The sequence below is a fragment of the Dufourea novaeangliae genome, unplaced genomic scaffold (genome assembly GCF_001272555.1).
Source record: "Dufourea novaeangliae isolate 0120121106 unplaced genomic scaffold, ASM127255v1 scaffold343, whole genome shotgun sequence".
Taxonomy (NCBI): Eukaryota; Metazoa; Arthropoda; class Insecta; order Hymenoptera; family Halictidae; genus Dufourea; species Dufourea novaeangliae.
The window spans coordinates 1,145,696-1,159,868 of NW_015374236.1; positions in this window are offsets into that span (position 1 = coordinate 1,145,696).

Here is a 14,173-nt window from a genome sequence, read left to right on the forward strand (position 1 = left end):
AGCGTCCGAGGCGATCGAGGAGGAAAAGGGGGCTACCTTGTGAGGCTGGTAAGCGAACATCCATATTATTCCTTTCTTATATTCGATTTGCTTTTTCGCGCGCTCGGTCTATCTTGCGCTTCGTTTCGCTATGACTTTCTTGGGATGCACGCGAATAAGCGCAGTCGATCTTACCTTACTCCCCCCGTTGTCCGTGGCACACGAGGCTGACAGGACAAGCGAACCCGCGCTCTTTCTTCGAGTAACGCGGACTCACTCGGAATGGAATCTTGCCTCAGGAACGAACCTCCTGTATATACAAAGAACTTGAACGTTGATCTCTCTCGGGATCTTGTTGTCTGAACTTTGGCGTGCAGCGACAAGAAAAGGTTACCACCCTTGTTCCCCCTCGCTCCGCCCCGCCCCCCATCGCCCTAACACCAGTCTATCGGGTCAGAATGGGTTCGTCTTCTACGGTACTTAAAACCTGCAGCGGGAAGTTTGAATTATTCTGCCCGAAGTTTGTAGCAACGACCTGTAGTTCGCAGGTATTCACCGACAGGTCGGCCAACCGAAATCAGCGCCGATTCTAGGCCGTTCCACCCCTCCAGCCACTATACCCGAGCATTCTCATTGTGCTTAGGGCCCTTTCAAACTTCCTCGCGTATAACGTGCGGCTTTCAAATGTCTGGTTTGACTGTATAGAGGACATAAGCGAGACCCGTAAAATCGTAATCTTTTGCGTGGACCGACAAAAACACTTATACCTTGGGTTATTGTATAGTAGAGAGTGTATAGGTTTCGGAACATGTACAGTGTGTTTATAGAATTCACTTTTCACCGAAGAATCGGTTGCCGGGTCTTTGACCTTCTGGAGTGAAAACTGTTCTGCTGGAAATAATTAGGGGACATGCTTGAAGTGAATGTATATTTAAAAAAGTTCGAAGAAATTATATTTTATTTTTTAACTAAATGCAGCACGTGTTGTGCTAGACGATTTCGTGCTCCAAAATATTTTACATCCGTACCGATGTTATGTTAAGTTCATAATTTTGACCTTCGGTGTTTTCTATTTCTCATAATATTTCTAGACAAGAAATACTTCCCGGAAAAGTCTTCCCAGGCCCTTGCTCCAAAATTCTTCAGGATTTGACCCTATGTATTTTTCTTCTAATTTCACCCTCTGTGTTTACCTTCTAATCTGACTCTTCGTGTTGCTTACTTCCCACAAGGTTTGTATATTTCTACTTCACCCATTCGGAGAAAGTACCCAAAGAAGGTGTCACATTCCAAACTTTATGCTCCAAAATTCTTCAAACTTGCCTCGATAGACAAAGTTAAATATCCGGGGTTCTCGCGATATTTTTTCTATTTCTACGTTATTTAGTTATAAAAAATATTCCTGAGGAATATTATGTGTCCTAAATTATGTGCTCCAAAATTCTTCGTAATTGTCTTTTTAATCAGTGTTAATCGGGCATATAAATCCTTCATATTTTTTGTCTTTAAAACGATAACCGTCACCGACTCTAATATATTTTTTAATTATTTCCCAGCATTTCTATGATACTATTACGTATATTCTAGGAAATTCCTCTCAAAGATCGTTCTTCCTCCCGGTCTTCATGCTTCAGAATACAAATTACATTTATCTCAATGGGCAGCGTCTTATCAGTGTTAGGTTGCGGTAAACTCAGCAGTGTACTTCAGTCTCCATGCCCTGTCGAAATTGAATTCCATAGTAATTGCTGCATAAAAGTAGAGGGTCAATTATACGGTGTTGATGTAAATTGTCAATTGTGTACGTACTAGCTAGGAGGGATCCGTGTATCAGAAACAATTTGACCGTCAAAGGTTAAACAGCGGTTATTTAATTTCCCTCGTAGCGCATATAAATCGTAGCCACGATCCCTCGAATATATCCACCGCAAAAGTTACCAGGATCTGCGATGTTTCCGTAGCCGAGGGGTTGCCTGTCTGGCGACCCTTTGCAGCTACACAGAATGAAAACGCGAATCACGTAAGATAGAAAATCCACACGCGATACCACCAGGGCGACTCTGGGTGAGCCACGAGCGGCGTACAGAAGCGCCGGGACGGTAAACGCGCACCGGTGACACGGCCAAGAGCCCCAGGTGATATCGTACATATGCATACCGTGAGCTCGGCGCGTGGAAGAACATTTTGGGGTGTAACCGGGTAGGAAACAAAATGTAAAAAAGAACGAAAAAGGTGGAGAGAGTCGAGAGTAAAAAGAACAAAATAAACGAAAGGAGGTAAATGAAAAACAGGTCGAAAAATTGGAACTGAGCTACTTTTTGCCAGTTGCTGGCCACGCGCGTAAATCTGCCGCGGAGTCGTTAGTCATGCTTTATTCCGCTTTAGTTTTCCGTACACGCTGAAATAGCATCAACTTTCCAGAAAGGGGCTGACTCACGCGCTTTTCAAATCCATTCAGAAAGTGACGAATGCCCATGCATGCCACTCACTACCTACCGGCTGGCTGACTGGCTGGCCGAACGCCACATGTGCGCCAGCTAATGGCTCGTCTTTCGTTTTATTGCTGCATATGGTGACAATGAAACTTTCCACGGATTCCTTTTATACGTTCCCCGCCCTCCCTCTCGCCCCAGTTATCTCGTAACGGAGATATTGAATACTTATCGAAGGACGTTCGTGTCTGGGGTTCTGGACTGGGTCAACGTTATTGCCTTTAAATCTTGGAGCACTTGTTACATTTCACGGAGCTGAAGTTACGTTTCTGGGTTTCTTTAGGGTACGCTCGTTTCTTTTTTATCTCTGGATTCCTGAAATATAATCGCCCCCGAAGAAATTGAATATTAAGGAGGAAAAATTTCTTTACCAAGTCAGAGTAAATTATCGAAGTTAGAGCTACAAGTTCGGGAAGTTTTATGGACTTCCAGAAGATTAGTATTTAGCGGAGAAACTGAATATGATTGAAAGAATGATTAATCAGTCGTTTGAATATGCAAAGCACAGGTTTCACACGCTTTTCTTAAAACTGTATTATCGAACATACCTTGTTTAATATTTTCTGGCAAGATGGATGATCTATTGGAGATACATACTACGTGGTTACTGCAGGGTTTTTTATTTGATTTGTGTCGCATGCTTTTTATAAACGTCGCTACCTTCTAAAGAGAAAATCGAGCACCAATTAGAAGAACCGTGTTTGGGGTTCTGGAGCGGAATAACCGATTCGGTACAGATACGCTTTTCTTCGTATATCTAAAAATACTTTGTCTTACCAACAAAGCTTTGATATTGCATATCCACTATGAATCCAGTAATATTTTTAATGTATCGAACGAAACGGATGGAGTAACAACTTGTTAAATGGAATTCTAGTACGTGTTAAAAGTTAATTACATTAACGTACGATCTGGTAAAGATTAAATTGATCGAACAATTTACCAGTACACGCGACTTGTGTTACGCTAAGTGCATGACGGCGACGTTAAGCAGAAAGAAGGCATAAAAGTTAATCGCTAATTACGTAAAAAATCGTGCAGTACAGCTTTCTGTATTCCAGTGCACTTGGAAGCACTTATGCTTATTAAGTCCATAGTCTGCCTGTGCATCATGTGATATGGGGTAATGAGATTTCGAGAGAGCGGAGAATAGCATCTTGAATAGAACGGTTCGAGCATGTAATGTTGTTTCCGTTCGGCTTTCGGAAATTAATTGTAATATTCAACGGGCCAGACCAGGACAATTTGATCGGTATTCAAATTAAACTTCGGTGAACTTTGCGCGCAGAAGTATTTAAAAAAAGGCAATCAATGCTGTCTCAATTTATTTTGTTCCAGCGACTGCAGTCAACTTCAGTTGCACAATATATATTATTCATTGATTTCAATTACAACGTAATGATTGTATTAGTTAAGATAAAAAAGCAGACTATTGATTCATTTCTTATGAGTTCCTAAGGAAGCGTTCTAAAAGCTTCTGAAGCAGTTAAGTCGAAGCGAAGTTTAAGATGAAGTTTGCAAAGTTCAAGGAAAAACAGTGTAACGAGAAGGTTTGACAATGAATCTACCTCGAGTAGTTAACGAAAGTGTTTCTTAAGTAAAGATGGAAGTGACAAATATGGCGAATAAAAAAAGGATTTGCACAGTGAAAGACGTTGTCTGAAATGTTACTACACTGAAAGTTCAGCGTAAAGTAACATAAACTTTTATCTTTTACCTTGAGTTTAAAGGTGAACGATCCACAGAATTCAGAGCTCGAAGGGTTAGATGAGTGACAGAACTGTATTTTCAGTGGTTCTTCGAATACTGCGGTGCTTCACGAATTCGAGTATCAACGTTAGATACTACCGGGATGGTACAATATGCATTTCCTCTCGGATGACCCCGTATATCTGGAAGAAGGCGGTCGTGTTCTCGTGGGTAACCCTAACGCTTGCCGTTGCATACAGTTTAAAGAAGCGGTCGAGAGTGTGGCATTGTTCTTGGAGAAGGAACACGCGGCCGCCCGACTAGCATATTCCCGCATTCTGACTCGGCCAGGTAGGAAAATGCACACGGGGTAATCTGATTTAAGGTCCACTTTAAGTGTAGCAGTTCGTTGACTCTTAGTATGGGATGTAAGTGTGGCACGCAACCGGTGATCCACATGTTCGATAACGGAGAGTAGAAATTTTTCGTGACACGAAAAATGTATTATTTTTTATGTATTATTTTAGCGGCCACGATACACACGGTATTCTTTCGTTTCTGTCTGTCTCTCTCTCTCTATTCCGAACGTCGACAAAATTTAAACGTCAATATATTCTCAGACAGTACGTTCATAGTACTTCAACAATGTTTTTTAAGATGGTGCAACAGGGCAATACGACAGTGCAGATTTTATCGATCGAAACATTTCTTTTCCCTATTCGATACAGTGATAAATAATTCACTCTTTTTTAGTATTCATTTATCACGAATGCTTCCGAAAATATTATTTGTTGCTTCGTATTGAAAGACGTTAGTACGCAAAAGTTTTGAAAGATTAAATTTATAGACTGTAAGAAGCCAGAAAATTGATATTAGAATCGATATTGCCCATTCGTTAAAGAACCAGTGGATTATCTATTGGTGTTTATACTAAATTGCTACCTGTCCAGGAACTGGATCATTTATGGTCAGATTGGCTCATTTCTCGTCAGCTGTATGGACGTCGAAGCGAATGGAACACCATGAATCTTCAATATTGTCACGTCCGAATCATTATGCCCTGTCAACACGATTTACACTTTTCCCTGTGCATGCGTAATACGAAGAATTACGGGCAGTCGGCGTGTCTCGCATAATAATGGGATGGGGCCCTTATAAAAATGCAGGTGACTTCGGGCTTTTCTTTCAAATGGATTATAAATGATATTCGTCAAACAAAAAATTCCGGCTTCACACTGAAATAATGAAATTTATGGGGTTTCACGATTCATCGCGCGATCCAGTTCATATCTCGTATTTTCTGGGCACATCGGGCACATATAAAAATAGTAATCCAACCGTGTGAAATAGAGACTGTATTATTAAATATACGCCCGATATAATTCACTCGAATAGCAGAAATAATTGCAGTACCTGATTTGTTTGCGGTCGCTATCGTACATTATCATGTTGCAAATAAACTCGGTTTTTATAAACAAATAGCCATTTGTATTTTACTTCGGGATTCGGTATTGCTGGTCATGTTTCGCGTCTATTTACTAACGTCGCAATCACGATGAATGTCTGTAATTAAAATTACATAGATCCCGGACACGGATAAAATCGCGGCAGCGTTAAAATATCAGTTTAACGTTGGTTATAATCGAGCATCAGCTTTCCTTTGGGACCGTATTTAATGACTACTAACAATCTTGCAGGCGTAATAATATTCGTCGTATTCAAATGAAATATATTCGAATAATGAGTGCAACGAAGCCCAGACTGCACGGTCATGCAGTCCGGATATTTATTTGTTGTTTTTATTCACTGAATCGCGCAGAAATGATCCAATATATCGGAAAAGGACCGTAATGAATTCGGCATTCAAAAAAAAAGTATTTCCCTATTTATCCAAATCCATTTGACATTATCCTTCATACAGCGAACAACCACATGTAGATATTACTACTCCACAATATTATTTATCCACACTCCAGTGTTCAATCAGCGGTGAGAATTCTTCAAAGAAACTTTCATTTCCGTTAACAAAAGTACCCTTCTTCACACGTTATCCTATAATCTATACCTTTCTAGACCACCAAATAACTCAAATAAATCTACGATACTCCTTTCTATCTCACTAAGAAATAGAATCTCAGGAGGAATTCCCATTACCAATTAAATACCCTACACGTTACGAAGATAATTTCCCACCGATATCGACACAGAGGACCCGCTTTATTAAACAACCGGACTTCTGTCCTATGTCTCATAGTCTATGATGCATTAAAAGCAGTATCTCGCCGGACGCCAAGACTCGTCCATTCTCCGTATCTCCTTTAAAAATTGTTCCATCCAAGGCGCATCTTCTCCTCCCATTATTTTTACTTTTATCCTACGTAAGATACACACCCACACTGGACGGGCATCTGATGTGCCCATCGCCTTATTTGTCAAGTAAACGCCACCGTGTTCGCTCGATACCACCCTAAACGGGTCGTCGGAGAAGTCCGTATACGCGCGATTCGATCGCCGATCTCCGGATAGTAATACACGCAAGTGGAGTTCTTGATGTATCGGTGGGTCTTTATAAAAACGAACACACCTCTGTAGTCTCAGGTTTTCCCACATCGGCTGGCCTTCGCGCGAACGACAGCCTTTTATATCGATGGCCTTGTCGTGCGTTCGGAGAGCAAGTGCGTTCGTTTTCTGTTCGCATATTCCGTGAACTTAGAACGCGGCGCCGCTGGTTTCTTCCGTTTCTGACCCTCACCGCTCCCATTGGTGCACTAGCTACGTGGGTGGCTGTTACGGCCACTCGTAATAATATATTCAAACGTTACAATCGTTGCCGGGTACTCGCGATGTATTGGCCCGACGCGAGTCCAAACAATTAGGGGATCACGTTTCTGGATAATTCTGTGGGTGGAGTCGTCGAGACAACCGTATGGTCTGTGAATATTTTCAGTACTGTTCACATGAACCTGATAGGAGCCTATAGTTATTATTTATTCAAATGTTGGTAATGCAATATTGTTGGTGTTTGTCGTTTGTTAAACGGAATGTTTGTTTCACCGTCTAAAGATGATAATTGATATTTGTGGAAAAATCTTGGAAATGAATGTTGTTTATGAAACAACGGTTACTAATACGGGAAAGTTTTATTTGATGTTGGTTTGCCAGTCGGAATGTCAATACAGTGCAAACTGTTTGGGTGTATGTTTGAGTGAAAAACCATTTACACAGTTAAAAGCATGTTTAACATCGATACACAGTGTCCACAGTGATACCTTTGGAAACAGTTATTGTCATTTCGTGTGGTATTCAAATAATAGCAGGGCGTAAATTTGCTGAACATTCCAGGTCACATTTTGTATTGTCAAACGCGGTACTATTTTCCCGGGGGACAATGACCCTGTTGCGGAGATAATCCATCAGTGATGTTGAATGAGAAATTAAATGGTCTTTCTTTTTTTGTACAACACACTTTTTTGGGTTCATCCAATGTACAAAACTGAAAGAAGTTTTTAGCAATAATTCTTTACATAGGCATTTACAATGTGCGATCAATGGTACGTTCCAATCGTATTTTCCGATTGGAAAGACATATCGAATCAGATAAACGATTGTTTTCGTTTGACTAAATCGACCAATTGAAAGCATATTCGCGAATACCACCACGGAGATTTCTATGTATATTTTCGGTTCCGTTTACAATTACAAAGGGTTCTGTTTAAGCATGTTCACGGGAAAATCGTTGAACCTTTCATGTCTGACGAGATTAATTGGACAAGTGAATGAAATCAAATACATCACGTATTACTATGGAATTTATTGCATACCGTTGCGTTGAACCTGCAGTTTATCCGTCCGTTAACTTAAATTTAATTCTTTTTATTTAACAGTCCATAATCAGATCAGACTAATCTAAATTTATAATATTTTAGACCGATCACGTTATTTTCAATTTATGAATCTGTTAAGCACTTTTATTTGGTCAGTTAAGTCGACATTGTCTACATTGAACAATGGTATTACATATGTCAACTAACATGCCTACCATCCAAGAGCAGGAAGTAGTAGAGGGCGGACGACGTCTTAAGGCGATGCACATTTCCATTTGTATGACACATCGTGTCGTGCTCAGTCTCCGATTCTGTAGTGTAAAGAAATCCTCCGCCTGCTTTGTAATCCGATCTCTAACCCGTTTTTCTCGCGACAAGCATTCTCGATCGACTCCGGAATACTATCTGATTACAGTCACCTTCAGGCGCCTTTTCATACCTTTTAATTTCATCTCGGAGCAGCTGAATTCATTTCCCCTCAGATGTTCTTTGATCCGAGCGAGCCCAGTCGAATAGTAAATTAAAGGCGTTTCCACTAGAAAGCAGGAACAAACCCTCTGATATTTGACGAATGAATTATTACAGATTCAAATACCAGTTTCGTTTGATCCTTTCGGATATAATATTTGAGGCCACGTGGTAGACAGGGGAAACTAATCGGCGGAGATTTGTCTGCGAATACCAGAGTCAATATTCATTGTTCTCAGTTCAGTCGTATAATCCGACAAGCTTATCAGTTTACTGGTCATTTCGATCTTCTCGTTTAGTTCCTTTTAATCTTTTTTTTTATAGGTCACTGTACACATAGGGGCTATATTGGAATTGGAGCGAGGCGGGTCTCCTATTTAGTTGAATAAAAATAGGTGTAAACAATGGGGGAGAACTTGCGTAGTACAACAAGGTCAATCCTCCAATGACCCAAATTTTTTCTTCCACGCAACGGCACGCGTATAAAGCGCTGCTGTACTCGCTCATTTTACTGAACTTTCGTGTTTTTCCCCGATTAAATCGATTTTAGAGAATATTCTCATATAATAATGCCAAACTGGGTTACCTAGGAAATAGAAACCCGAATAAGATTTAACGAAGCAAATGCTTCGTTAGAAATTATTGAATCCTTAAAATGCACTTTCCGCTTTCCTCCCAAGTGAACACATTGACGTTAATGAATATCGTTTGAAAAATATGTCATATAAGGCATAATTAAAGGAATTTTAAAAGCTATATTCAGAGTTTATAAATGATCAACTTAGTTAGAGAAATACAAGTACTCTTGTTGGTTGTGCATGAAAAATAATTGAATCAATTCATTTACCATAATCCATTACCCCGGTTTGTAGGGCACCCAAATCCTCTCGTGATAAAAATGGATGAACTTTACAAACTCACGAATAAGTAAATATTACAGAGGCACATACACAGGCAACACTTTAGATTGTTTGACGAATTTAACTCGTGCCAATTTTTTGAGGTACTTTGCATCTGTACATATTTTTAATTATTCCATTACAAAATATTTAATCTTACTTCAAGTCAAATCATAATCAGAATTATGTAAAAATTCAAGGTTCGATTGTAATATAATTACATATCGTGTATGTACGAATAAAATAAGAATTAATAATTGCATTTGTAACAAGTGTTCCGTGCCTAAGCAATGTTTTTTTATCTTTGCTTCCGTTCGTTTGACGTACAGTAACACGTTTCGTGCAGAACAGCGTACCTACGTCTGGGCGTATATGCATGCATTTTGTCGAGGTTGGCTGATCATGATTACATGAGACAGCGTCCTCGTCCCCGGCACACGAGTAACGTGAAACTTTTCTTGGAGCCCCCCGGCTTCTCTCACGGCCGAGCTGATATTGGAAATACTTGTACATCGGCCGTTGCTTCGATAGACTCTAATATGAAAATGATTAAAATATGGAGAGAAGTAGGCGGGAAAGTTAAATTAAAGATTAACCGAACTTGGCCAAGATGCTTCGCCCAAGCCCGATCGGAATTGCATTTTACCCGGGGTCTGGCTGTTTTGTCGACTGTCCGAGAGAGATAGTGCCACCCTCCGCGAAATTTATTGGTCGACCCTCTGCAAATTTTATAATCATTCACGGGGATGCTACTTCCGTCGTTTATTGCCACCTTTATTCCTCGATCTTCGAATCCGTAGAAGATTAACATCGTAAATTCGATTCGGTCGAGTCATAGAATTAAAGTTCGTGTAACGTTTGGACGTAATTTAGCAGGGAAAATTATAGTCACTTAGGAATTATGATTCATTTATAAAACAGTCTCAAGCGTGAATTTTTATTTCACGATAGGGGAATAAAGGGTACGAGTATATTTTATGTTCTAGGAAAGTAAGTTTCTCTCTCACTGCAATTTCTAGAGAAAATATAAATGATCCATCTCGCGTGATTATCCCCAATACGACAAAGCGGTCGACCGAGTTCGATAACAGACAGCAGACGTCGCAATTCTCCCGCCGAAATCAAACTTCCCCGGCGCTTTGTGCCGTTCGTCGGATCGTCGCGGACAATTTATAATAACGTCTATTCCCCCGCTGTTATCCTCCCTCGTGTGTCTTCTAGATACAACGAAACACAGAGAAAAATGTGTCGCCCGTTTCGGTTCTTTGTGCCCCGAAATTACTACCGCGATGACGAATGTGCCCGGGGCGACGAGGAAACACATTAAACGTCTCTCCTGCGCTCGCACACTTAGCAACTCCTCCATTACGAAAAAGCCGGGCGCAGCATGGTCCCGCGCACACGTCAACGCAGCTGTGTAATAAGCTCCATCGGATTGATATCAGGGAATTAACGTTAAGAGCTGACGGTCGTACGAGTTAGAAAAGTTTTCTCGAGAGTGGCGAATACTTCTCGACCCAAAGAAGATAGAGGGAGAGAGATCGAGTGACACGGGCGTGAAAAGAGGGTGAAAAGGATGCGCTTTACTCCACGAAAGAAGAGAGGACGATGAAGGGGGACACGAGAGCATCCCGGAGCCGCGACGGAAGCGTTCAGATTGGACGAAACTCTTTGCTGCGAAAATTAGATCTTCTCCCGACACGCGGATTTTCTTCTGAAAAGGACGTGTATTAAATACTTTGATCCACGTCGATATCGTTTCGTTTAACGCGCCCGTCGTCATTGACGACGACGAGAGTCCCGTACCGGCTAACAAACTTCCTTCTTTCGTCGCTCCATCTCCGTCCGGGAGTCACCCTACTTATCTACACTCGGAAATTTTGAATCGACGTAACAACGCGACGAAATGCTCGCGAGATTTCAGGGGTGAATTTCATTGAATGAACGCTAGGGGGGTGACTCCAGGACGCTTCATCCAGGGGATGTAGAGGAATATTTGATTCGTTCGCGAGGATCGTTCGACTAACGTGCGCCTTAACGAAGGCGACTTTAAAAGTTTCGTGGGGTGACGAGGATAAGACGGCGAGATCGAAGAGGCTTGCTGGCTCCGAGGGACGGAACGAGAGGGGTGTACGGTTAATTGAAAATTGAATAACGGTAATATCATTCGGGAGGGCAGGTGAATTTGTCTCAGCTGTATCGGTTCGGAAACGGCTATCGGTCGACTTTTAATATCGGGATTTAGCCTGGGCCGACCCGGCCACGGTACGGAGAAGGCACACGGTTTTTCTGCCTCGCTAGCGAATCCAAGTCACGTTCGTAATAACCCCGGGCTCGATTGACATCGAAGTTTTGTTCCCGCGGCGTGCTGCCCCGCGTTCCCTTTCTGATTTTCAATATTTTTCGAACGGTGGGAGGGAACGCGACGGGGGCTTGTTTTACTCAGCCGGGAAGAGTTCAGGTCCGATTTCCGTCAGTCCTGGGTATTGTCTCTCAGTTCTCTGAAAATCTCCTGCCATTCCCCCTCCATTAAATCAAGATTCTGGGGCTTGCAGGAGTTACGAGATCTATGCGCACGCGTACATTGTGGTAGAAGATCATTATGAAGTTGAAAGGATAAACATTTAACGCGACGTAATGCAGAATTCTCGCGGTCTAGAGGTTCGCCAGATCTGCTTGAAATTCAAGGCGATGTTTGCGCTCTCGCGGGCTTCCGCGCCTGGCCAGCCAACAAGAAAGACCTCTTTGGGCTTAACCCCACTTACGGCCGAACCCAGTACGGGTTAATGGGTTAAAAGGGTGCCTACACGTGTAAGCGTGCGCCCTTCCAGTACGAAATTTCTTTTGTTACCATTGACGACGATTGTGCTTGATCGACCGCAACTTCCTACCATGAATAATTCGATTTTCGACAGGCAACTTTTTCACGTTGGCTCGTAACGATCTACAGAGGGAGATTTTTATTTTCAGATACTGCTGAGGTATTACGGTTAAGTACTTTCTAGTTCACACTTCGAATAATATCGTTATTATATCGAGGAACGGTGGAAAAATTCCAATTTAAACTCTGCGCATTTAATGTAGTTACGGTTCCGCGGAAATAATTGAGCTCTTTTAGAACGACAGCGGCGTGCGGGCTAAGCGAAAAATTCAGTTCAAGCCTCTATGTAGTTCTTGCACCGAATATTATACATTTTTAACATTAATGTCTGAGCGTGAACGGAAACCCTCTGGTTTTCAGAAACTCAGTTAATGGAAGGGACCGCGCTCCTTCTCGTTTCGACGGAAATTCATTCGTTTCCTTAACCAGGAAAACCTTGTGTGGACATAGCTTTACTCCCTTCATCAATCTACTGTCTACATGAGAATAAAAAATCGAAACATTACAGAAGCAGGTTGAGTTACCATAAATAGAACCAGATACTAGATATAATTCTCGATAATCACATTAACAGTTCATTATCATGTTCATTGAAAATTTCTCTCCAAGAGCAACTGACATTCGTGCAAGCTAAACTACCCACCGGTGGATTCGTTACGTGTGCACGGAAGGATGACGATGAAGGGGAAAAAAATCGTCGATGTAAACGAGTCTGCACGGAAGTGGCGGGCAAGGTTGTCGCGTTGGTTAGTTGGGCGTGGTCGATGTTAAAGATGCACCGCCTAAAATATTCATCCTTCATAAGAGGGTCGAACTAAGGTGCAACGCTGGCAACCCCCGCGGTCGGTTGAAATCCACGGTAAGATCCAAGGATATCGTGGACGGGGAAAGGAGGAGCCGCATCCTTTGGAAATTCACGAGAGGGCCAAGTTAATCTCGAGCATCGGCAAGTTTCCAATGGCGGCGGATCTGGTCCTGGTGTGATAACGATTTTGTGTACACCGACTCACGGAAATTCGCTCGGCGACCGCTAAAAGGTGGAAACCTTCTAAGTTCCCCGCAGAGCCCAAGTTGTTGAAACGTTCGGTAGTTTCCCATGCTCGTCGGACTGTATTCACTGTTCTGTGGCGCTGTTTGAATAGTTAGTTACTTGTGACCTTTACTTAAGATCGGTTATCAATACACATTGTCCGCGTGCACTTTCCGTCTTGTGTTTTTCGTTATACGCCGTGTTTCTCTATGGACAGATCCGTGTTTATGTAATATACGTATCATTTTGTTTCGACGCTGTTTCGATGCAGATTTTCGGGAAAATATGATGAACAGCATGTCTGTATTTTTATCCAGGTAAAATTAATATCCAAGGCTGTTAATGGCGCTGGTGCAGTGTATACATTGTTCCTGCAGTATTTCCAAATCACCTGCACAGCTAATTCAAACAACCAGGTTGAAACTGTTCCTCAATTGACGGTAAATACAATAATATAAAATCATCATAGCTGATTCTGCTAGCTAATAAATATACATACATGTATCGTGGTGGACGTTCGTTGAAAATCATTTTAAAAAATAATAGTAGGTCCTACGTTTCACCTAAGTACTCCGGATTTGGGTCTCCCCAACGGTCTATCAAACGAAGTCTGAGCTTTCTCTAGAGCACATTATATAGATCAGAAACATCTCAGCAAATCTTCGTGGTTACATCTTCATTGAAACGATCCGTACGCGAAATCTAAGTTTATCATCTCTCAGCGACATCAAAGTAGATGAATTCCGACTTACAGAGTATACACTCGCGTAGGAGAGTCTCAAGATAATCTGTAGATTGCTTGACCGGTCGAAAGCTCTGATAAATATAGAAAGTTTTGAGGAGAAACGCGAAGAGATTCATAAGGTTCCCCTCATTACATGTTGCACGAGGACGAGCCATTCCAGGAATGC